Source organism: Callithrix jacchus, chromosome 2, assembly GCF_049354715.1.
Source record: "Callithrix jacchus isolate 240 chromosome 2, calJac240_pri, whole genome shotgun sequence".
In the NCBI taxonomy this organism is placed as follows: Eukaryota; Metazoa; Chordata; class Mammalia; order Primates; family Cebidae; genus Callithrix; species Callithrix jacchus.
This window is the reverse complement of record NC_133503.1, coordinates 61,326,819-61,350,394: the sequence shown is the minus strand read 5'-3', so window position 1 is coordinate 61,350,394 and position 23,576 is coordinate 61,326,819. Positions and strand designations below refer to the sequence as shown.

At 49.5% G+C, this 23,576-nt stretch overlaps 1 pseudogene across 1 annotated transcript in view; it reads left to right on the top strand.

Moving 5' to 3' along the window:
* Positions 1 to 23,576, top strand: part of LOC103791184 (potassium/sodium hyperpolarization-activated cyclic nucleotide-gated channel 4-like) — a 61,160-nt pseudogene that overhangs the window by 19,703 nt on the left and 17,881 nt on the right. The window contains exon 2 of the transcript XR_013532720.1: positions 18,335 to 18,757. The product of XR_013532720.1 is annotated as a potassium/sodium hyperpolarization-activated cyclic nucleotide-gated channel 4-like (transcript). The remainder of the gene's footprint in view (positions 1 to 18,334; positions 18,758 to 23,576) is intronic.

The following is a 23,576-nucleotide window of genomic DNA, read 5'->3' as shown; positions in this document are numbered from 1 at the left end:
ACTGGTACCAAAACAGAGGTATAGACCAATGGAACAAAACAGAGGCATCGGAGGCAACACAACATATCTACAACCATATAATCTTTGATAAACCTGACAAAAACAAGCAATGGAGAATGGGTTCTCTGTTTAATAAATGTTGTTGGCAAAACTGGCTAGCCATGTGCAGAATGCAGAAACTGGACCCCTTCCTGACACCTCACACTAAAATTAACTGTAGATGGAATAAAGACTTAATCATAAGACCTGGCATTATAAAAACCCTAGAAGAAAATCTAGGCAAAACCATCCAGGACATAGGAGTAGGCAAGGACTTCATGAACAAAACACCAAAAGCATTGGCAACAAAAGACAAAATAGACAAATGGGACCTAATGAAACCTCATAGCTTCTGCACAGCAAAAGAAACAGTAACTAGAGTGAATCAGCTACCAACAGAATGGGAAAAAATTTTTGTAGTTTACTTATCTGACAAAGGGCTGATATCCAGAATTTACAAAGAACTCAACCAGATTTACTGGAAAAAAACCAACAAGCCCATTCAAAAATGGGTAAAGGATATGAACAGACACTTTACAAAAGAAAACATACATTAGGCCAAGAAACATATGAAAAAATGCTCATCATCACTGGTCATTAGAGAGATGCAAATCAAAACCACATTGAGATACCCTCTCATGCCAGTTAGAATGGCGATCATTAGAAAATCTGGAGACAACAAATGCTGGAGAGGATGTGGAGAAAAAGGAACACTTTTACACTGTTGGTGGGAGTGTAAATTAGTTCAACCATTGTGGAAGACAGTGTGGCGATTCCTCACGGCCTTAGAAATAGAAATTCCATTTTACTCAGCAATCCCATTACTGGGTATATATTTAAAGGACTATAAATCGTTCTACTATAAGGACACATGCACACAAATGTTCATTGCAGCACTGTTTACAATAGGAAAGACCTGGAACCAACCCAAATGCCCCTCGATGATAGACTAGATTGGGAAAATGTGGCACATATACACCATGGAATATTATGCAGCAATCAGAAATGATGAGTTCGTGTCATTTGTAGGGACATGGATGAATCTGGAGAACATCATTCTTAGCAAACTGACACAAGAACAGAAAATGAAATACCACATATTCTCACTCATAAGTGGGTGATGAAAAATGAGAACACATGGAGACAGGGAAGGGGGTACTAAACACTGGGGTTTATTGGGGGAATAGGGGCGGGGCAGCAGGGGGGGAGCTGGGGTGGGATAGCCTAGGGAGAAATGCCAAATGGGGGTGAAGGGGAGGAAGGCAGCAAAACACACTGGCATGTGTGTACCTATGCAACTATCTTGCATGTTCTGCACATGTACCCCAAAACCTAAAATACAATAAAAAATAAATAAATAAAATAAAATTTTAATTACACAAGTCTTTCAATAAAACATTCTCCTGAGAATTAAAACATTGAGGAGGGGCTCAGAAAGGGATAGTCAGCAGGCACCAGAAATTTTTCAGGTGTGGGAACACAAGATCTGGAGAGGCCTCAGGAGGTTCCTGGCCTGCAGCCTTTGTTTCATAGATGGGGAGCAGAGGAGCAAAGAGGGGGAGCAACTGGCTCAAGTTCACAGAGTAAGTCTGTGCCCAAGGTGAAACCAGAGACCAAGTGGGCTGTGCAGTGTCTGTCTACAAAGGTCTTTCAAGCTTAAGTCCACCCCCAGCTTCCCAGCCAGAGTGTTTATGGGGAAGGCTTTTCCGGAATGGTCCTGTCAGTTGGAGCTTTTTCTTGTCACCATAGCTCCTTACCTGTCTTTCTGGAATGATAGGTATTTTCAGGATTTCATAGTCATTTAGTCTGCTTCCATGAGAAGGGAGTCTCCCCCTTTCTGAAAGTGCAGATTCTGGTGGCTGAGGCTTGCTGTCCTGATGCCAGCTCTGGGGTTGCTGTTCCTGGGGATGCTGGACTGGGATGCCTGCCCACCTCTTCCTGGGGCAGGTCCTGACTGCTAGAGACCTTTGGGGCTTGGGGACTATATCCAGGTGCCATTGATTCTCCTGTTTCTGGGTCAGGGTGATTGGGGTCCAGAGGAGAAGGGGCAAGTGGCCAGTGGTATCTTTCTCTGATCCACCAATAAATGGTCATGTGATGTATTCATTATATACTTCAGAAAAGTCAGGAAGCGGAGTCGATCTGTGGTTTAAGACCCAGCATGTGATGGGAATCAGGGCTCATTCTGTGACCATGGCTAGAACTCAGTTTCTGACAAAGGTTGGGGCACAGTGTGTAACCAGGATTGGGGTTCAGTCTGTGGCTGGGGTCAAGGTTAAGTCTGTGGCCAAGGGAAGGGCTTGGTCTAGGGTCAGGAATCGGCATCCTTGTTCAAAGCCTTTGAGCCAATTTCAGTGCCCTTCCTGAGGTACCAAGGCTCTGGGCTCTATCTTTGTGCCTTGCCTCCCTTTAGGAAGCTCTCCCTAAGTTCCCTGAGCTCCTACACCTCTTAGCATCTGAGCCAGCTGCCTCTGGTCCTCTCTGGGAGATAAGTACAAATTATAAATAAACAACAGTGCCCTGATGCCAACGCCAGAGCCACCAAATCTCACATGTGACTTCTCCCCACCCCACTCTGCTCTCTCATTGTTTGGGGCTAGTGTCTGGTGTTCTCAGCCAGGCAGCAAGCTCAGGCGCCTGCAGGGTCAGGGTTGGACCTAGAGTGGAGCTGGCTGGGTAGAGGGACTCCCACCCACTGTACTCCCAGCTCTGGGCTACCACAAATTGCAGAGTGAGCAGCGGGGACTCCAGGTCTGATCACGGCAGCTGTGGGGGCCTGATAATTGGCTGCTGATGATTTTGTGTCTGTCTAAGCATTTATCTGTGTGGGTGGATGTGTTATGTCTGCGTGAACAAGGCTTTCAGAAATTAATACATAATGGGGGCTGGTTAATACATTATCCTCTGGGCTTGGGGAGGGAAAAACTAAGGGATTAATGCCCTCCAGAATGCGGTATCATCTATTCCAAGACTGCTTTCACCCCCAAGACTGCTGGGGGTGACAAAGTGGAAAGTAGGGTCCCGGTTCTAGTTTATGGGAGGGAAGATGAGCAATAGATCAATATGGATTGATGGTCAGGGAAGGCATCCTGGAGGAAGTGACTCTGAGCTGGATCTGAAGGAAACAGATAACCATTCTGTGTACTTTCTTGGAAGCACACCTCTGGAAGCTTGAGCTAAGGGCTGCTCAGCTGGGGTGGGTGTTGGGAGGCACTGGGGGCTGCTTACTCAGAAGCTAGTTCTTTTAAACTGCATGAGTTAGGCTCTGCCCTTCACCCTCGAGGACTCTGAGCAGGCTATTGCTGCCATCTGATTCTGTGTGGTGTGTTTGCCTGTGTGTGTATGTGTACCCTGGTCCTGGCTGCACAGCCTTTGAGAAGACTCCCTTCTCCTGCAATACTAGGCCCAGAAGGCAGGTGTTGCTTGCAATAATGTCACCGAGTGTATGGCTTGGCGCCCAGAAGTAATTACCCTGCAGTTCCCCATTGGAGGCTGGAGCAGCCCCTGTTAATGATTAATTTAAGTCCCCAGCCACTGTATACCAAAGCCAGCCATGGGCTTCTCCTACCTCCAGTGTCCTCAGAGGATGTGAGGGCACTTGTTCCCTTCCTCAAAGACAGGAAAGACCCTCAGGTCCTCAGGTCCCATCCATGCCATTAGCACCTTTTAGAAGCTTGGTCCAGCTGAGAAGACTGCCCATGTGGCCCAGCTTTCTGCAATGTAGGGGCTTTCCCACCCCAGAGCCCTGAGCCCTCCATCCTGAGCTGGCCTGGGCTGGAACTACCCACCCCTCCCACCCTCGGGTTATTCTCTTGACCCTCATCCTGTTCTGCTGGGTGACCTCAGGAAGCTCCTCTCCTCTCTTGGTGTCCAGGGTCAGGGCTCAGTCTGAGGCTGAGAGGAGAGCAGAGCTAATTAGCCAAATAGGTATTGAGCCCTGAATCCTGACCCCATTAGCACAAATTGAGCCAGCAGGTCAGATATAGCACTGCTGACCAGTAGAGCGTTTGAGAATCTCTCTCCCTCTTTCTGGCTGCATCACTGAGGTCCAGCCAGGCACGATCTTGGAGTTCTTCCACTCCTGGGGGCCAGACACACGTGAGAGATCTCTTACCCAGGGGCCTCACTTTGCGGAGGCTCTACTGGCCCTTGTCCTGAGGAGCAGGGCTGGGGATCTTCCTGGCATGTTGTGTCATATTGGTGAGGCTTTTTGAAGGTCCTCCCTCCCTTAGGTCATGGCCCCCATGGAGTGGAGGTCAGGCTTTCTTTTCTTTGTTTCCGGGGCATCCTTCCCAGGGAGGGATGCAGCAGGAGCTTAATGAAAATGAACTGAAATGCCTGCCTGGAAAGGGCCTCAACCATGCTTTCCTCCCAGCCTCCCCTCCTAGGGAGTAGTCTGCTCCTGGGAGCCCAGACCTGGTCTCAGAAGAGCTCAGGGTGTAAGAACCCTGATGCAGACTATAGGGCACACTAGATGCCTGTGGGGGAGGGGCCCTGTGGGACGGGCCAGCAGGATTATCAACTTTGGGATTGGCAGAGGAAGGAAACAGGAAAAGCTGTTCAATGTGTCCCACAGGCTCTGGGGCATCCTTATCCCATTGGGTTGTTCTGCAGCTGGGGGCAGAGTCTGAGGGACAAGCCTGCAAATTCAGCCAGTAGACTTGTCTCTGTACCGCCCAGCTGTGTGGACTCAACTGAGGCCTCACCTCTCTGGGTCTAGCTTTCCTCCTCTGAAAATGGGACTGGAGGGGGCTGGGTGTTATCAAGATGCCAAAGCCTAAATTGGCAGTCGCTGAAGAGTCACCTGGGTGCTTATGTGATCACGGATGCTTGGGCTCCCTGGGTGGGGCTGGGAATGCAGTTTTAGGAAGCACAACAGCTGCAGTTGTCTGATTGCACTGTATTTGCTTTAGTCCTTCAGTGCCTCCCCAGAGCTTGGGGTAAAATCCTGCCTTCCTAGCCCAACATCCAAGCCCATTGGTGATAGGCCTCCCTCTCCAGGGAGTTTTACCCCCTCTTTTTCCTTGTGGGTTGAAAGGAGTCAGAATCATAAAATTCTGAGGTCAGGAGGGACCTCAGAGAACAAGATCCCCACTCACCTTCTTGTTAGACTGTGTTTTCCTGGAGAGAAAGCAGCGTGTTCCCTCCAGCTGTCTCCCCAGATGCCCCAGTGAATCCTTGTCATTTGACTGGCAGTCAAGCTCCATCCCATCAAAAGGGGGCAGTTAGACCCTCCTGGAGTCAGTGTTTAGCTACCTTTTATGGGAAAGCCTTCCTATGGCCTCCCTCATAGCCCCTTCCATGACCAGTGCTACCTGCCTTAAAAAGTTTTGCCCCAGGCCATGCACTGCATCTCACTCTTGTAATTCCAGCACTTTGGGAGGCTGAGGCAGGAGGATCACTTGAGCCTAGGAGTTCAAGACTAGCCTGGGCAACATGGTAAGACCCTATCTCTACCAAAAATAAAAAAGAAAGAAAAAATTAGCTAAGCATGGTAGTGTGTGCCTGTAGTCCCAGCTACTCCAGAGGCTGAAGCAGGAGGATGGCTTGAGCCCAGGGAGGTTGAGGATGCAGTTAGCCAAAATTGTGCCACCACACTCCAGCCTAGGCTACAGAGTGAGATCCTATCTCAAAAAAAAAAGAAGTTCTGCCCCACATCCATTTCCCCATTTCTCGTGCTGCGTGCTGCCACTCAAGCTCGTTTCCTCCCACTGCTGGCAGTGCCTTCCTGCTTGAGCAGGTGAGCTCTCCCACCTAATTTCCCTAGAGGGTATGTTCCTGTGCTACTCCACAACAATACTTTATTTTTGTTCCAATCTCCTGAGTGGGAGGGCAGAAGGTTCCTGGGGGAGTGGTGTTAGAGCCTTCTTTGATTTTTGTAAGCTAGACTGAGGTCTCCAGCCTCTGGTTCCCTCCCCGATTTTCCCCAGTGTTCTTGTCAGCTGGGTGAAGCACAGAGAGGTTAGGCCCTGGCCTGAGGGAACATGTATCCGGGTGGCTTGGAGCACTATGGAGCAGATGTCCTCTGCTTTGCAGTTTGAGTGTGTATGTGTGCACGTGCATGTACCTGTTCACTGATGTGTCTCTTCATGTACAAGTGTAGGGTCTCCAGAGGAGGAATTAGCCTATCAGATAAACAATGGGTTTCTATCTCAAAGTGTTTCTTTTGCCCAAGCCTGTCTTCACTGTGCTGTTGAGAAGGTGTGGTTGCAGTCCCTTTCTCAAGGAATTCCCTTTCTCTCTAACCTTCCCAGCCCCTCATGTACCCTGGAAGAGCTCTGAGTTCTCAAGCTGGCATGCAGGAGGTCTCCAAAATTTTCTTCAGAGCTGAAAGCTGAGGTGTCAGGGTTCCCTGAGATGCATGTTCTTCCATGAGTGAGCTGTTGATCTGGCCGGCTGCCCTTGGCTGACCTCTTTAGCCTCTGCACTGCAGAGATTCATGGAATGCAGCATATCTTTAGAGATGTCTAGCTCCATCATTGCATTGTGCCAATGGGGAAACTGAGGAAGGGATAGTGAGAGGAAGGGACTTATTCAAGATAGCACAGCAAGTTAGAGAGAGAGATGGGACTAGAACTTGAGACTCTCAGGCCCCTGACCTGGACACCATCTACTGCATAGCATCAGCCTCCTTCCTGTGACCCCTTGGCTGTAGCCACACTGCTGTCTCCTGACCAGCGGACCTACTTGGGCACCTGCCTGCCTCCTCTTTGAGGCTTTAGTACCCAACAGGCCATGCTGTCCCCTGCTTCTTTCTGCAAGCCTGGCTGAATTTCTCCTGCCCTCTGGCCATCCCCAGCCTATGGGACAGAGTCAGAGATTCTGCATCAACCCTCTTATTCCCTTCCTTTGGCTCATGGCTCCATCTGCCCATGGAGCTGGCCTGAATTTTCAGCTCCCCTGTGGGGTGGTTCTGTCCATCCTCTAGACTGAAGGCTTCTTGAGGTGGGATCAATTCATGTCTCTCAGGGTCCTCCTAGCTCTCAGGCCAGGACCTGCATCTTAATGGCTATAGAATAATGATGATGTTGATGATGATGATGATGATGATGATGATGGCCAACTTGAATTGAGTATTTATGCCATATAGCATATTGTAAATATTTATTTATTTATTATTTTGTATTTAGAGAGAAACAGGAGAAGGAGAAAGAAACAGTTAACTCACACTGAGTGAGAGAATCCAGAAGGATGGAATCCAGGAGAGGAAAGCAGCTTCCATGCTGAGTGGAAGGAAATAGAGAGAGATGGAGTTTAGGAGGGGAAGACAGGGTTCCTCGAAGGGAGTGTTCATAGCAGGGGACTCCAGAGGGGAAATTCAGGGAGAGAAAGATGACTTCCATGAAGGGATTGTTCGTAGAAGGGGATTTAAACATGGAGTCCTGCATATCGCAAATACTATCTCATTTGATCCTCCTAGAATTTTATGAGGTGGGGCTTAGCATCCTCATCCTGCATATTAGAAAACAGGCTCAGAGAGATTAAATGATTTGCCCATGGCCTCATAGCAAAGCACCTAACCACTATATTTATGCTATAGCTTGGCCGTGCAGAAATGGGGTTTCTGCACCAGCAACCTCAGCATCACCTGGGGGCTTGTTAACAGTGCAGATGTCGGCCCCACCCCATGTCAACTGAAGTCTACCAAATCTGCAGCTCAGAAAGATCCCCAGGTGATGTGTGTGTACATTCCAGTGTGAGGTGCACTGCGCTGTATGGCTGAAGGATTGCAGATTAAGAAGAGAAGCCCAGGTCAGCTGTAGCCCTCCCACAGCTTGCCTTCTCCTTGGGGAGAGGCTGAGGCCAGCTCTCACTGCATCATGAAGGCAGGACCTCAGCCCAGGGTAAGGAGATACCTTAGAAAAGACAGGGGTAAAGGGTCATCACTGGGTTTTAAGAAAACAAAACAGATAAAACCAACTTTGTTCCTCAAGTTTGATAAACATAGAAAAGTTGGAAAATAAAGGCACACCCAAATCCAAACCACTCACCTGTAACTAAGCCCCAGATGCCCTTGGCTCTGAATTGGACTGTGTCTGAGGCAGCCCTTGGCAGCCAAGGGAGCAGTTACCTGGAAGCCTGTGATTCTGAGTCAGAGATTTTGAGGTGGGTTAAAAATAGAGCCCTGGTGGCCAGGTGGGGTGGGAGGAAGACAGAAATTTTTCTATTGTGGTGGGAAGACCCTGGGGTCAGGGAAGAGCAGTGAGGGGAGGTTGGGCAGGATGGAGGCAGTGGGTGGGGGTGTATTTTTCTCCAGAGACCTGAGCAGCTGAGCACCCATCCTGACTCAAGAAGGCTGTGGGAGGTGATTTCAATACTGAGGGTACGGTGGGGAGACTAAGATGCCAGCCGCAGGACACAGGCAGGGAGAACTCCTGCTCACTCTGTGGCAAAACACTCCCCACCACCACCAGAGAGGCAGCTTCTTCTGGGGTATGGGATGGTGAAGAAGCTAGCAGTGGTTCTGCCTTGGAAAATGTAAAGAGGAGCTAGACAGGTATGGACTGTGGAGGGGGAGTAATAGGTGCTTTCAAACAGTTATCAAGGTGTTTGGAGGGGAGACAGGGAAGGCATCTTCGTGTGTGTCACATGTGTGTGTCATGGGCTGGCACACATGTGATGTTAAGCTAGCCTCCTTTGCCTATTACACTTGCTCTTCAGATTACTGCCCTCTCTCCATCTTCATCACTGACCTCCTCCAGAATGTCTTCTCATCCTGACCTTGCCCCAGTCATGGCAGTGACTGCCACATATTTCTGCTGATGACTTAGGAGCTGTCTGGGGACCAGAGTTGTTTCTGTCTCCTGACACATGTTAGAGGACTCCTCACAGCAAAGGGTGCTGGCCATTGCTTAAAGGTAGATGAATGTTTCTGATTATAAAGGTAATATCTGCCTGTTACGGGGAAGCGGGGGAAAGTAGAAAGGTGGAATGGAAAAACTCAAAGTCACATAATCCCACACTTAGAAATCATCAGTGTTAGTGATTTAGTGAATTCTTTTTTTGTTTTATTTTTGGCAGTCTTTTCTTCCTCTGCCAACAGTCTTCCATCCATCCAACTGTTCATCCATCTGTCCATCCAACCATCCATCCATCCATCCATCCAGCTATTTAACAAAAAGATAATGTTACTGAGACTCCTCCCCACCCCTTGCCCAGCTGTGTGTTTCCATCTTAGAAAAGGGAAGAAAAATCATTTCTGCCGTTGGGGAGCTCAAAGCTGGGAGCTGTAAGACTCATCCTAGGTCTGTCTGGTTGGGGGAATTGAGGGGTACTCCAGAAGAGCAGTGGAGCTGCCTCCTTCATCCCTTCCCCAGGGCTTCTGGGTCTCGGTGCTAGGCCTATTTGGGAAGAAAGGAGAACCTTTAAAATCCCTTGTGGTGGAGGTGGTTTTGGGGGGGTGTCAAGGAGGCATACCCATAATGAGGAGGCTTATTATGGGTGGTTAGTTCTGCCCCCACCACCTGCACAGCTCAGGCTGGAAACTCAGCCTCAGCCGTGGTTGCAGTCTTCAGCCACAAGGTCCCCCCACCAGCTCTCTCTTATCCCATCCTGTCAGAGACCCCAGGCCCCTTGTTTCTTCTGGACTATGTCTGTTCACCTGCCTTATCCCCCACTTTCAATGCCTCCACTCTTTCTCTGTCACTTTTCCACTGTGATTATCAGCACTGGGTGGGGCTGCCTGCTGAGGGCTGTTGCTTTGAGTATTGGGGTTTGGATGTGCTAAGTTCTTGCCTGATCATCGGATGCTTGTGAAAACCTGGTGGGAAGGAGTCTGTTTCAGAGGGCTGCCTTTGTCACGTGGCTTCTGCTGGGCTCCATGCCACTCAGCCTTTGGCACACACTCCTGAGACACACATGGCATGAACTCATCTGTTCACCCCCCCATCCACTCATTTGCATGTTTTCACCCATTCACATTATTTATCAGGACCTATCATATAAAAGGTACTGTGCTGACTTCAGAGAGTCATTGATGGCAAGTTAGTCACACACACAGTTTCATTATAACATGATGAATACTATATGAGGGCAGTGCCTGTGAGGGGCAGCTAACCAGATTTCTAGGATACAAAAGCTTCCCAGGAGAAGTGATGCCTCCTGTGAACCAAGGGGGATAGGTGGGCACAAGTGGGAAGAAAAGTCCCAGGCAGAGATGTCAGCATGTAGGAAAGCCCAGAGGCAAAGAAAGCACCATGCACTGGGGACACCAAAGGCTGCTGAGTCTGTCTGCAGCAGAGCATGCAAGGAGAGGAATGGGGAGCTTCAAGGCAGGAGAAAGAGGCAGAGTCCAGACTGGGAAAGGCCTTGGGGACAACAGTGAGGAATTTGGATTTTGGTTGGGGGGTGGTGGGGAACACAGAAGGATTTGGAGCTTGGCAAAGTGTGGAGAGTGGATTGGAGGAGGGTGCTGGCCCCAGCCCTATCCCTGAGGCATGTGAGGTCCTGGGATGGCCAGGAGCTCAGCTAGGAAGCTGTTGGAATAGTCCCCATGGTGGCTTGATGGGACACTTTGGATCCAATTTGAAGAAGTGTTAGAAGGCAAGGGAGATGGAAGAGTTGAGGATAACTCTGAAGTTTCTATGATATGCTTTTGAGTGCCTGGTGGTACCATTTTCTGGAAGCACATGAGTGTGAAGGAAGCTGTGAAGTTCTGTCTGAATATGGCAGAGGTGAGGTTCCTGTGGGACATCCAGGTGTAGACATAGTCAGCAAGTCAATGCATGACTGTAGAGTTCAAGAGAGAGGTCTGGTTTACAAGGCAGCAGAATAACAAGGCCATGTGGGTCTGTAAAGTCACCTGGGAAGAGTGCATAGATGGGGAAAGAGATGAGGGCCCCAGAGCAAAAACATGGAGTGGCCATGCTGAGGAAAAGGAGGCCATTCAAGGAAAGGGAAAGGAGAGGCAGCAAAGAACAGAGACAAGCCAGTGGAGTGGGCCACCTGGGGAGCCACAGAGGAGACTGTCTGCAGGGCAGAATGATCTATGGGCCAGATGATGCTAAAGGCCAGGGAGGAAATGGACTGGAAAGTGACCATTGGATATAGCAGCAGGGTGCATATTGGTGACGTGCTGAGTAGCGGATGGCAGAATCACTTCTCAGCCTTTGGCTAAGATCAAGTGGAGTGGAGAGGAGCGGTGGGTGAGGGACGTGAAAGTCAGAGTGTGGGGATGGTGACACCTCCTTCAAGGAGCCTTGGAAGAGATAAGACAGCAGGGGTTCAGGGAGGGATTTTTTTTAAGTTTTGAGAGCTTCAAAGGAAATGCTGTTGGGAAAGGATCAGTGGAGAGCGAGAGATGGAAGAGATAGGTGAGAGAGGGAGAGATGGAAAAGATAGGTGAGAGAGGGAATTTTCTGTAGATTAAGGTCCCTGGGGAGGAAAACGGGGATGGTATCAAGAGGGCAGACAGGTAGGAGAGCCACTGAGTCTCTTGTGACTGGGAGGAAGAGATGGGATTGGGGAGATACTGCAAGGTGGCAGAAAGAGGAAAGGGACACTGTGGTGGCTTTTTTTCTCTCTGGTATAGAAAGTGGTGTTACCTGCTGACACTGACAGAAAAAGTGGTGGCTTCAGAGTTTTGGGGAGAGAGGAAATAATTTGAAATGGCAGCTGTGGGGGATGGGCAGGAGCATTTACAAGGGTCTCCTGGAAGGATGGGGGACAGAAGTGAGGGCCGCTAATGAGACTGTGATGAGGATATTGAGGCACGAGGAGCTAAGAAACTTGGATATTAGTAGGACTGCTCTGAGGCTGTGGGATTCTCTACACGGCCCCCATGTGAATGTGCAAAGGGTTGATGGTGGGCTGGGATTTTATAAAGGTGTTGGAAGGAGGGGCATGGAAGTTAAAGGCACTGGTTTTAAAGAGGCAGATGAGCTGGACCATCATGTCTGGGGTAGGGGGTGGTTGGGAGGATGTGGGAGAGTTCTGATGGGAGGATTAGAGGAGTCGGCAGACTAGATATTCCCAGGGCACTGAAGAACAGGCGCAGCACAACTAAATAGAAGAGCCAGGAGGAAAGCAGGGCAAGGAATACTAGAGGATGGCAGAGATGCAGCAGTTGGAGGTGGTGGCATGGTCAAGGGTGCACTTTGGAATGGACCATCAAGGTGGGATTATTAGAGTCAGGGAGGCAAGCTACCAAGAGGCCAGGATGTTGTCTGGGTCGATGATATGGAGTAGAAGTCACCCAGAACAACAGGATTTGGAGTGGAATGGGAGGTTGTGAACCAGGTGCCAGCATTGCCAAGGTCCTTGAGGGTGGCAGATGGATGCTGGAAGGATGGCCAACAGATGACAAAGATACCCAAAATGTCTTGTAGACATTTCTACCACAGGTAAGAGGTAGCAGCAGTAAGGAGAGGGGAGGGTGCTGACTCACCCCTGACCCTGAGGTATGAGGGATTTGGGAGAGTGAAGTCCTTAGGACACAACTAGGGTTCACTTAAGTGGGGAGGCAGAGGGGTCTGGGAGTGAAGAAGTTAAGGATGAAGGTGCCATGGGAGAGAGCACAGGGGAGAGAGCTGGGAGGGAGACAAGGAGTTGGGAGAGGCACAGAGTTAAGGAGTAATAGAATACCACCAGCCAGATTGATGTTTCTGTAGCATGGTTAGAAAGTAGGCCTCTGGAGTCAGGCTTCTTGGGTTTGAATACTTGGCCCACCATATAGAGCAAATCTCTCAACTTCTTGTACCTCAGTCTCCTCATCTGTAAAATGGGCATAATTATAGTATCTACCTCATAGGGTTGTTTATGTGGATTAAATAAAGTAATCCAGATAAGATGCTCAGATTAGTGCCTAGCAAATGGTAAGTGCCCAGCAAGTATTGACTGCCATCTTCCTCCAGGCTCACTGTCTTCACTGTCACCTTGGACAGGATCTTTGCTGTGTCTGGAAAACCTGGGGAATGGGAAACATAAACTAGAGATCATATGAGTTGGAGGGGAATAGAATGGAGGTTGGAGACCAGGAAGGAGATAGGGGCAAAGTTCCAGGTGAGGGACAGATGTAGAAGCCATCACAGATGCAGCTAGACTAGACATGGTGACTTCTGGGGGTGTTGCTGTAGGGGTGAGTAGGAGGTAAGAGGCAGCAGTAAGTGATGGCTGTGAGGTTTTGAGCCTAGATGATTGAAATGCATACTGTGCCATTCAGCTTTGAAGAGGAGGATGCTGAATTCAACCCTGGACTTGTTGGCTGTAGGAGACAGTTGGCCCTCCAGATGGCTGCATTTTGCAGGCAGGTGAGAATGCAGGTCTGGTGCTGGGAGTGGCGCTGAGTGGGAGCCATCCGCAAAATGGCACTGAATGTGCTGCTCACCTGGGAGAAAGCATGGAGACCTACAGGCTATAGTCAGCACTGCAGGGACATGGGTGTCTGAGACAAGGCCCCTGTCCTCCAGGAGCCCATGGTGTTTTAGGAGAGCCAAAACCAAGGCTCAGGCTGTGCAGAGGCTTCAGTGGTCAGAGTTGAAAAGGTAGTTTGAAAGGTGGAAAATATGTTAATGACAAAACAATGACATTCTTCTTCTTCCAGCTGACAGGAGTCCCAATGGATATCATTTGTGCCAAAATGTATGCAAGAAAGTATGCATGTGTGAAAATGGATGCATGTAGGAGGGCAAAAGAGAAGAGTGTGTTTACAAAAAATGTATTCATGGTATTGCATGTCTGTATGTGTGTGCATGTGTGCATGCATGCTCATGTCTGTGTTTGTGCATGTGCACATGTGCAAGCATGTATATATGTGCATATGTCCTCAAAGGCAAGTGTGGGTGTGTGTGTACAAGAAGAGGCTGAAGGAGGTCATCCCTATGTGGGACCTCCACTTTTCCTAATTTTATTCTGTCACTGTTCATTCTGTCCTCTTTGGCCTCCAGGGAAGGAGAGGGCCCTTGATCTGGTCCTTGAGTCCCTAAGTTCAGGGTTAACCCCCTCCTATCATGTCTTCCTTAGATCCCTTGAGGCTATGAACTTCCTCTTACACTAAAACATGAAATTTCCAGATGTCAGTGTAATGAATTGCTTGGCTTTTTGCCATCCCCCATTCTTTCTGCATATGGGACCTGCCCCTCCAGTGTCAGCCTATACTCTGCCTCTTCCTGCTGAGAGGCTACCTGCCTGGGTGGACCCACTGGTCCAAGTAAGGACTGAGAGAAGACAGGTCTGGGAGCCTGGAGCTGAGCCTGGGCTGGGGCTTGCAGAGCCTAGTTGGTGCCTTGCTGCCCAGGACTCCTGTTAATTTAAAAAGCACTGGGCTGGACGATTTGGAGAGACCAGGCCCCTTCTTGTGCCAACTCCAGGATATCTGAGCATGGCTGTGCCTTGCTTCCCTGCCAGGGCATGACACTCACCAGCATGGATTTACACCCTGGATTTTGAGATTTATTCATGAGTGATTCTAGGGGTGGCTGGATGATAAGGCATCATTGGGCATTCAGCTTAAAGCTTTGGAAATGTTGCTCTTCCTTTCTTCGTTTTCTCTTCTATAGGACATGTCCAACCATGACTGACTGCAGATAGCCAGGGTGCCTTTAGCACTTGAGAGGTGTGCTACTTCCTCTACTTCAGGCAGCCCTAACATCAGGAACATAGGGCCCCCAGATCTCTTTGGAGTCTTTTCTTCTCTTTTGTCTCTGGGGCAGGGGCTGCACCTGCCGTGGTAGGCTGCCTTTCTATGGTGATGCAAAACTGTCAGAAAGGCATGTCTGCCTCCCACATACCCCTAGGGTACCCACAACCCCAATAACTCAAACTCTGGAGTCCCAGAGACTTCTCCTAATCTTGCTTGTGTCCCTTACTAGCTGTCTAGCCTAGGGAAGACACTTCTCTCTGAGCCTCAAGATCATCATCTGTAAAATAATAGCAGCCACAGTGCTGGTGTAAAGGATAAATGAGGTAATGCGTGGAAAACACAAAGTACTGTATACATGTGAAGTGTTTTGGGGTCTTTATGAATAAAGTATTTTCAGTCACCAGGAGCTCCCAATAAAAATGCCCAGAGATATCAAGGAATCACTTGAGATGCTTCAGACAGCAGGATTAGAAATAAAGAGAGGCCAGCAAGCTAAGCATGCCAGTGCAAAAGCGGTTGCCAGCTTCCCCTGCCTAAACCCGCTGAACCTAGCTGGCGGGCATGCTGGGCACTGTCTGTGGTGCTGAACGCCACATTTGGCTCTGGCAGGCCTTGGCTTTCGGAGATCTGTGCAAGTATCTGGCAAGGAGTAAGGAAAGTTGTCCAGGAGGTAAAGGGCAGCCTCCAAAATCCAATTCCTCTCACCTCCTCCAGAAGCACTTTCCTGGGCTCACCTTTCTAAGCTACTGGGTTCCCATTTCTACAGACACCTGGGCTCCTTGGGATGGTTCTTACATCATTGCCCAATTGTCTTCTATCCAAGCCTTGTCCTCTGACCACACCATGAGTCTCTGGAGGTGAGGGCATCTGTGTGCTGAGGAAAATAGATCTGTCATCTGATTGCTATGGGGACTCTGTAAGCTAGCCCTTGCCTCCTGCTATCAGCTCTCCTGGGTCTATTACAGGCTCCTCTGTGATCCCACTCCCAACAGATGTTTTGCTTTGGCTCTTCTCTAGGAGATTTGATCTTCCCCTATCTTACCTCTTTCCTGCAAATTTATGTATTTGAATGATTTTTTTACTCATTTCATAATATAGTTGGGCATAGGTCAGAGTATTTGACAGAAATCAACTGATTTCCTCCTTATGACAGTGCTGCTGGTCAGGTACTGTGGTTATCCTCATTGAGCAGATAAGAAAACTGAGGCATGGCATGGTAAAGTGACTTGCTAGTAAACAATGGAGCAGGAATCAAACCCAGGTTGGCTGGCTCCAGGGCCCTTCTCTCCTCCAACCATGTTATGCTGTCTCTCCAGCAGCTCTCCAATGTTCTGGGGTAGTGGGTTGTGGGGAAGAACGCTCCAGGACCCCGACCCCAGCTGAGATCAAGTGCAGGAAATATCCCTGAGCTTCTGGAAGCTGAAGAATGAAACCATTAGTCAGAGTGCGAGGAAATGGGTATGTTTGCTTTATGCAATTTGGTTTTATGAAGACCACTAAATACAAACATTCTCCTGTTCAGTACTGTCTCATATTTGAACTGTAATTGAGGGAACTAGATCTGGGGAGAGCATAGAAACCCGTTGCAGTGACAGGCCTGTCCAAGTCAGCATTCCCAGAAGCCTTGCACCTGCTCTGTTAATTTTAGAAACTCCTCCAGCCTGGGTGTATTAGCTTTATGTACAGAGGGCTACATGGCCTTCAGTGGCCTTTCTATGCACAGTTTTAAAAATTTGTTTTCTTTTGTTTTTCCCTAGAGATTAAATGAAAAGAGATGACAGCAGAGTGTATAGAGGGGTGTTTGTGCCCTGTGCATGTGAATGGGGATACCTGTGTGTGGTGTCTAATGAGTGTACACAGTTGTCTTTGAGTGAGTTTCATGTGGCTGGGTAGAGTGTGCATGGCTCTAGGGCACCCCATAGATGCTGAAACCATTCTCCTGGGGTCCATGACTCATTAGCAGATGTGCTGTGTTCTTTGTAGTGAAGTGTGAAGCTGAGGGTGGGTCCTCAGGCCTTAGCTGGATTCTCTCAGCTGGCATACAGGTACTGGGACCACAGGAAGGAGTGGTAGGTCAGGGGGTAGAGAGGAGATGAAGTTGGCCTCTTGGCACCCGGCCTTATCCCCCATGAGGCCCTATCTTGAGGCCCTGAAGGGCTTGGCTTTAAGCAGAGCTGCAGGAAGCTGACTCTGTAGAAACTGCCCTTCACCATGCAGGGTGATGTAGGACAGCCATCTCACCTACCTTCAGTGAAAGAAGCCCTACCCACTCCTTGACTCACAGCCCCTACCCCCTCCTTGATTTACAGCCCCTCCTTGACTCACTTTTGAGTCTGGTGAACAAACAGACAATTTACTGTGAAGTAATTTCTTTGCAAACCTGGAACTGTGTAGGCAGGGGCACTTTGGTCTATGGTGGGACCGTATGAAGACTCGAGGAAAGCTTATCTTTTTCTTTCTCACTTCCTTCCTCCTGGCTTCCCTGCAGTAAAGAATCAAAGATGGCGGAAAGGTTATTTCTCCTGGGAGAAGACATGCTTATTTCTGCCTGACTTAATACCTTTATCTGGCATTGTGTAACTGTCTAAATTAACAGCAGAAAGAAACAGCTCTGCAGTGCAAGTTTTTGGTCTTGGGGACAGCCCTAGGATGGGTGGTACCTGGTCCCTGGGAATAATTGGCCAAGCCTTCTGGATTGGGGTCTTGGCTATCCATGGTGTTTTCACACTCCAGAAGGCCCCCTGCTTGGTGAGTTGGGAGAAACCCAGCATAGACCTGTAAGTTGGTGTTGTGCCTCCTTCTCATGCTGCTAAACCTCTCCGAGGCTTTGCCCTGAGGCTCCCTCTGTGAAGGACTTGAAGGTGCCTGAGGCCTTAGGAGAAATGATTCTGGAAGCCCTGGGTTGGTCTCTTTTTATGGCATTGAGTGGTACCTCACTGGTGCCTGAAATCCCCTCATTAATTCTTCTGCTTTTGAAGTTCTCTCTCCCACTTCACACTCCCATGTTGGGATGCAAGCCTCTGAGGGAAGGAGAGGGTTAGACATTTTCTTATTATAGTGGTTGGACTAAAGGAGGTTGCTAGAGAACCAGTGTAGGAGAGGGCCAGATCAGAATGATAGGACTCATTGCACAGTGGGGAAACTGAGACCCAGAGTAGGGAGGCCCTACCGGATGTCACACAGCATGTTGACAAAGCTGGGACTGAAGCCTGGGCCTCATGCCTCCCAGGCACCTGCTTCCTGTCTGCACCTCCCCTGCTCATTCGTCATGGTCTGTGGCATGTCTCCCTGGCAGCCCATCTCAAGCCACAGCTAACCCTCAGGGAGAATGGGGCAGCTTAGCCTGAGCCTGGGGTGGTGTGGGGTGAGCTGCTTCTTTTCCTAAAGCAGCCTCTTGCTTCTCTCTGAGTGTGACTTATTGGCTTTTCAGCCTGACTCTCACTGTGGGGTGGGGACAGCAGGATGAAGCTTGTCATTGGGGGCCTGGGGAACTCACAGAAGGGCAGCACAGAGGGTATCCTTAGTGAATGAAGAGTCTCTTACCATGTCATTCCCTGTGCAAATTTCCACATCTTGCCCTGTTACCCTTGTGCCTATCTTCCTGCCTTGGAACCTCCCAAGACTTCTCTCTCCCAGTTGCTATCCCTCAGACCTTCCTCCCTTAATCTGTTACCTGTCCTCTCTCTCTTGGTGACTGACCCCTGTGTCTCTGGGCAGATTTTACTGGGACCTGACCATGCTTCTGCTGATGGTGGGAAACCTGATCATCATTCCTGTGGTCATCACCTTCTTCAAGGATGAGAACACCACACCCTGGATTGTCTTCAATGTGGTGTCAGATACATTCTTCCTCATTGACTTGGTCCTCAACTTCCACACAGGAATCGTGGTGGAGGACAACACAGAGATCATTCTGGACTCACAGCAGATTAAGATGAAGTACCTGAAAAGCTGGTTCATGGTAGATTTCATTTCCTCCATCCCTGTGGACTACATCTTTCTCATTGTGGAGACATGCATCGACTTGGAGGTCTACAAGACTGACCAGGCCCTTCACATTATCCACTTCTGAAGATCCTCAGCCTCTTACATCTCTTATACCTCTCCCACCTCATTTGATATATTCACCAGTGGGAAGAGGTGAGTGGTCAGTGCACATCTCTTGGGGTATGGGCCATCCCCTCCAGAGGGGTGAGGAACTGGCAGGGAACCTTGGATCATTGGGCATGGGCTGTCAGATTGTGGCAGGCACACCTGCTCCAAGAGGACAAATACTAGTAATTTCTTGACTTTTTATCATGTGCTCTATACTTTACATGCAGTATCTCAATGAAGTTTATAACATCTATAGAGGAAACCATATAGGTACATGTATATACTCATTTTTCACATGAAGAAGCAGAGAGACAGAAAGCTTAAGTGACTTATACAAGGTTGCACAATTAGTAATTTGTGAACCTGGAATGTGAACTTAATCTGATCACCTCCAGAGCCCATTTTGTTAAGCACTGAATAATGTTGTAGGGTTTGTAAACCTATAAGCTTGTTGGGGACAGACAGGGAATGGGGATGGTTTGAAAGGGCCAGTTGGGGGACAGTAGACAGTGTGGTGGATGAGAAGAACTAGAGAACATATACTCCATCTGTATTGGGTGGCCTCTATGCAGCTCCAGCTAATTTTTGTCAAGTAGGAATGGGCCAAGGGTTGCTAGATCTACAGCATTATGAGAAATGGAAGTCTGGGTTTTTGTACAAATTTTGTTGTTAACTATCTTAGTTTGGGGTTTTCCTGAGCAGACCCTGAGACAAAGATTTGAATGAAGGTGATTTTTTGGCAATGTATTCCCAGGAAAAACTGATAAGGGGCTGGCGGAGAGGGACATGGACAGGCAGGAAGCCAAGCAATGGTTGGACATTGTTGGAGGGCAGTTTGGCTCAACCCCATGGGGATCTGGGGATGGTGTGCACCACACCTTGGAGTTGCCCAATCAGGGCAAGGGAGTTGGGATTTTTCTATCCCCTTACCTGTCAGCCATTGATTCAGGGCACCACCCTCCTCAGCACTCACAGCCAAAGCAGTTTCCAGCAGCCTCTGACAAAAGGTGGGGCCGCTGGCTGTAGAGGGTGAAATCATGTGGGCAGCCTGGAGTCTTGTGCTCAGAAACTGTAAAGGATCCTGAGGGCTGTGGACACTGGCTACAGGAGGAAAATAAAACATTGAAAAAGAACTGGGTGGACCAACTCTGTTCTGAACAAATCTCACTAATCCATGGGCTGAAGCAGTTGTCTGCAGCAGAGGAGCTAAGGGCCGCACTGGGAGAAAGAGCACCTGACCTTGCCAGGTGCTTTGGTCTGTGTCTGCCACCCACCCAAGTTACACGACTTGGCAGCAGCAGCAGTAGGCCAGCCCGAAGGCCCCACTCTCTTCATCAGGCAGCCCACCTTGGGGTTGGGTGGTCTGTGGGCTGGACAAGCTTACATGGAGGGCCATTTCCCACCCCATCCCTGTGCCACATGACTGACTTCCCAGCCTCCAAGACCCTAGTTGCCTGGGCAGAAGTTCTCATGCTCAAGACATAAAACCCCCCACCCCCACCCCCAGCAGCAGCCTGGGCCTTGGCTGGCAGTACCCATGGCTGATGGTAGAGGCATGAGCAGATTCAGGTCAGAGGTGTCAAGAACACACATGCCACGGGAAAAGTGTGTGCACTAGTTTGGCAGTGTCGCTCCATGGCAGAAATTCTCTTTGGCTTGGAAAATTTGCATTACTTATGCTGACAGAGCGGGGCCACGACTTCTCCAAGGTTATGCAGTTAGACCTCTGGTAGAACTGGGGCAGAATCCAGCTAGCTCTCTTGGTCCCCAGCATATAGTGTGGGCTGTCCCTGCCCAGTGAGTGGAATAGCACATTTAAGACCCCAGTTAAAATCCCACACTGCCTAGTTTGTAGCTTTGGGTCCACTTTGCCTCAGTCTTTTTATCTGCAAAATGGATATAAGTAGTACTTGATGTTTATAAAGCCTTAGCATGAAGCCTGGTGCAGAACTGTTTAATATATGTCCCTTCTGGCCGGGTGTGGTGGCTCACACCTGTAATTCTAGCACTTTGGGAGGCCAAGATGGGTGGATTGCTTGAGGCCAGGCATTCAAAACCAGTTTGGCCAACATGGTGAAACCCTGTCTCTACTAAAAATACAAAAAATTAGTCAGGCCGGATGTGGGTGCTGTAATCCCAGCTACTCAGAAGGCTGAGGTGTAGGGAATTGCTTGAACCCAGGAGATGGAGGTTGCAGTGAGCTAAGATCGCACCACTGCACTCCAGCCTGGGACACAAGAGTGAAACTCCATCTCAAAAAAAAAAAAAATATATATATATATATTTATATATAATAATAACAAATATATTTATATATATAATAAAAATATATATGTATGTGTGTCTATGTGTGTGTTTGCACGCTTGTGTGTGTGTATATATACATATGTATATATCCCTCCCCACCCAGTTGTCTTAGTAGCATTTCCTTGATTTCTCACACTTAGCTGGCAAGAGAAACAGGGCAAGATTAATTATCCCTATATGTCAAGTGAGGAAACTGAGGATCAGAAAGGCCAGCTGTCCCAGCAATAGGGCTTTTGGCTTAGGCCTCCTGTCTCCCAGTTCCAGGCACTTTCCACTTTCTCAGATGGAAGGGGACTTTGATTTTATTACTGGTCCCTGTCATGGCTGGGTGCCTCCATGGGGACTGGACTTCATTCAGTCCAGCCAGTGCTTGGTGGGCACCCACCTGTGCTGTCCTGGGTGGGCTCTGGAATCAAAGAACGAGGATGACTGCTGGCGGAGAGTGGGAAACAGCGGCCGGGCAAATCTGTGTGACAGGTTGAGTTGGAGATGCCTGTGGGACAGAGAAGTACAGAGATGTGGCAGGTGTTCTGAGGTGAGGGCTGAGAGGAGACAGTGACTCTGGAGGGTAGCAGCTGGATCCACTCTGAGGGGCTGTGAAGGAAGGATTGAGGCATGTTTTTCATCATTCCCTGACACACTTTTCTCCTGGTTTCCATTGCAGGTGAAAATGTAAGACCAGGTTGGCTCCCTTAGACCCTGAGAAACCCCAACCTTCTGCGTGTCTTGGACCCACAGCTAGACTGCCATGAAAACCAGAGGCATGCCAGCCCTTTCTCTCCTTTGGCATCCACTTGTGTCTCCAGGCCTCAACCCATACAGGGACTGACCTTAGTCCTCCAGGGCCTGGGGACTGTGGGCTTTTGTAGGAGTTGGAAAAGATGCCAGTGGCTGGCAGAGTGAGTCCTGGGTGGAGCTAAGCTTGTCTTTCACGTCCCCACATTATGCATCCTGGGAGCTCAGGCCTGGGGCTCTTGTCCCCACTGCCACCCTGGCCTGACAACCCTGTGGGCCACCCAGAACTGGTCAGGCACCCATCCTGGCCTTTCTCTGGGGGAGGCAGAGACCCCAGGAGGCCTTGGGTCAGGCCTCTGAATTGGACGTGCTACCCCATCTTGTGGGCAGGAAGGAGATCCCAGGAGGCCAGATGGATGACTCTTGCCCTTCCACACACAACCTTATCTCTCCTATCAGCTAGGGAGAAAATTGCTTTAAGCTAGTTTCTGATGGGCACACCGCCCCACCTAGGGCTCTCACTGGACTCCTGGGAATGGGCTGGGCCTAGGAACCCTGTCTCCAGGACCATAACAGATCACTCCAGCCCAGGGGCTTCTCCCTCCTCTGCCAGGTCCAGAGGCAGCAGGAGAAAGACCTTTGAAGCCCCAGGTCCACATAAGCACTGGGGAGAGAAGTATTTAGTACAGAAAACCCTGCCCTAATCTCTTCTTTCAAGTCCCTCTGTGAGTCTCTTTCCTCCTTTGGGCCTCAGTTTCCCCACTTGTCAGATACATGCTGATGTTGTTCTCTGAAGCTGTGGCTCCCTGGGGCCCAGTCCCCAGCACCCATCTCCCTTGGCAAGGTTTATGTTAGCTGATCCTGAAGACCTTGTGATAGCTCACAGGGTGGAAGGAGGATGCCCTGGGGTGGGGCTGAGGAGCTTACCTTCCACAGACTGGGGAAAGCTTTCCCTAGTCTGCCTGGTGAAGCTGTGAAAAGCTAGGTTCTGACCCCAGGCTTCCACTGCCTCCCCCAGCCAGGCCTAGACCAGGTAGGACCCTAGGAGATCTCCTAAGTGCTGTTGGCAGTCAGGCAGTCTTGTGAGTCAGCATAGCTGGAGTGGTCTAGGGCAGGTATAGACCACCATCTTGGAGGACGCCAGCCTCTGCCTCCATCCTGGGTGATCTAGGTCAGCAGACTTTCTCAGCCTTTCCAGCTGTGCCTTCTCCTACCCTCTGGGATGTGAGCCTGTTCCATGCACAGAGGCTATTGTTAGAAACCATGGTTACCCCTCTTTGGATGTTACCCTGCAAGGGCTAGCGGACCTTAATTGCCTCATCTCAGAATCTGGTGCTTGGCATCTGAGAGAAGTGGAGATGATGCAGAGGAGTGGTCCTGGGGCCTGGGTACTGGCCCTGTCTCCTGCACCCAGGAAGGGACCCAGCTTGACCCTCAGTGCAGCTGCCTTCAGGCTGCACCCAGGATGCATATGCACCAGCTGCCCTGCCAGGCCTGGGATTGCCATCTTCAATGCAGACACTTGTTCTTGGGACACAGGTGGAAGTTTCTTGTTCTTCCATGAAGAGAAAATTAATCCATAGGAAGGGATTCAACCAGGCCCCAGGAAGAAGCCTTGGTGGAAACAGCAGCAGCCTGATCTCCAATTTCTGGTCTCTCCTCAAGACTGAGAAATCAACTCTTTGTTTGGAGGGTTGGGAAAGACAGGGAAGGAAAGAAACCAACATGTCCTGAATGCCTAACATGTGCCACTGGTGGCTATAATCTCACTTAACCCCCATGATAGCCTTGAGAGCTGGCAATTACTGACCCATTTCACAGA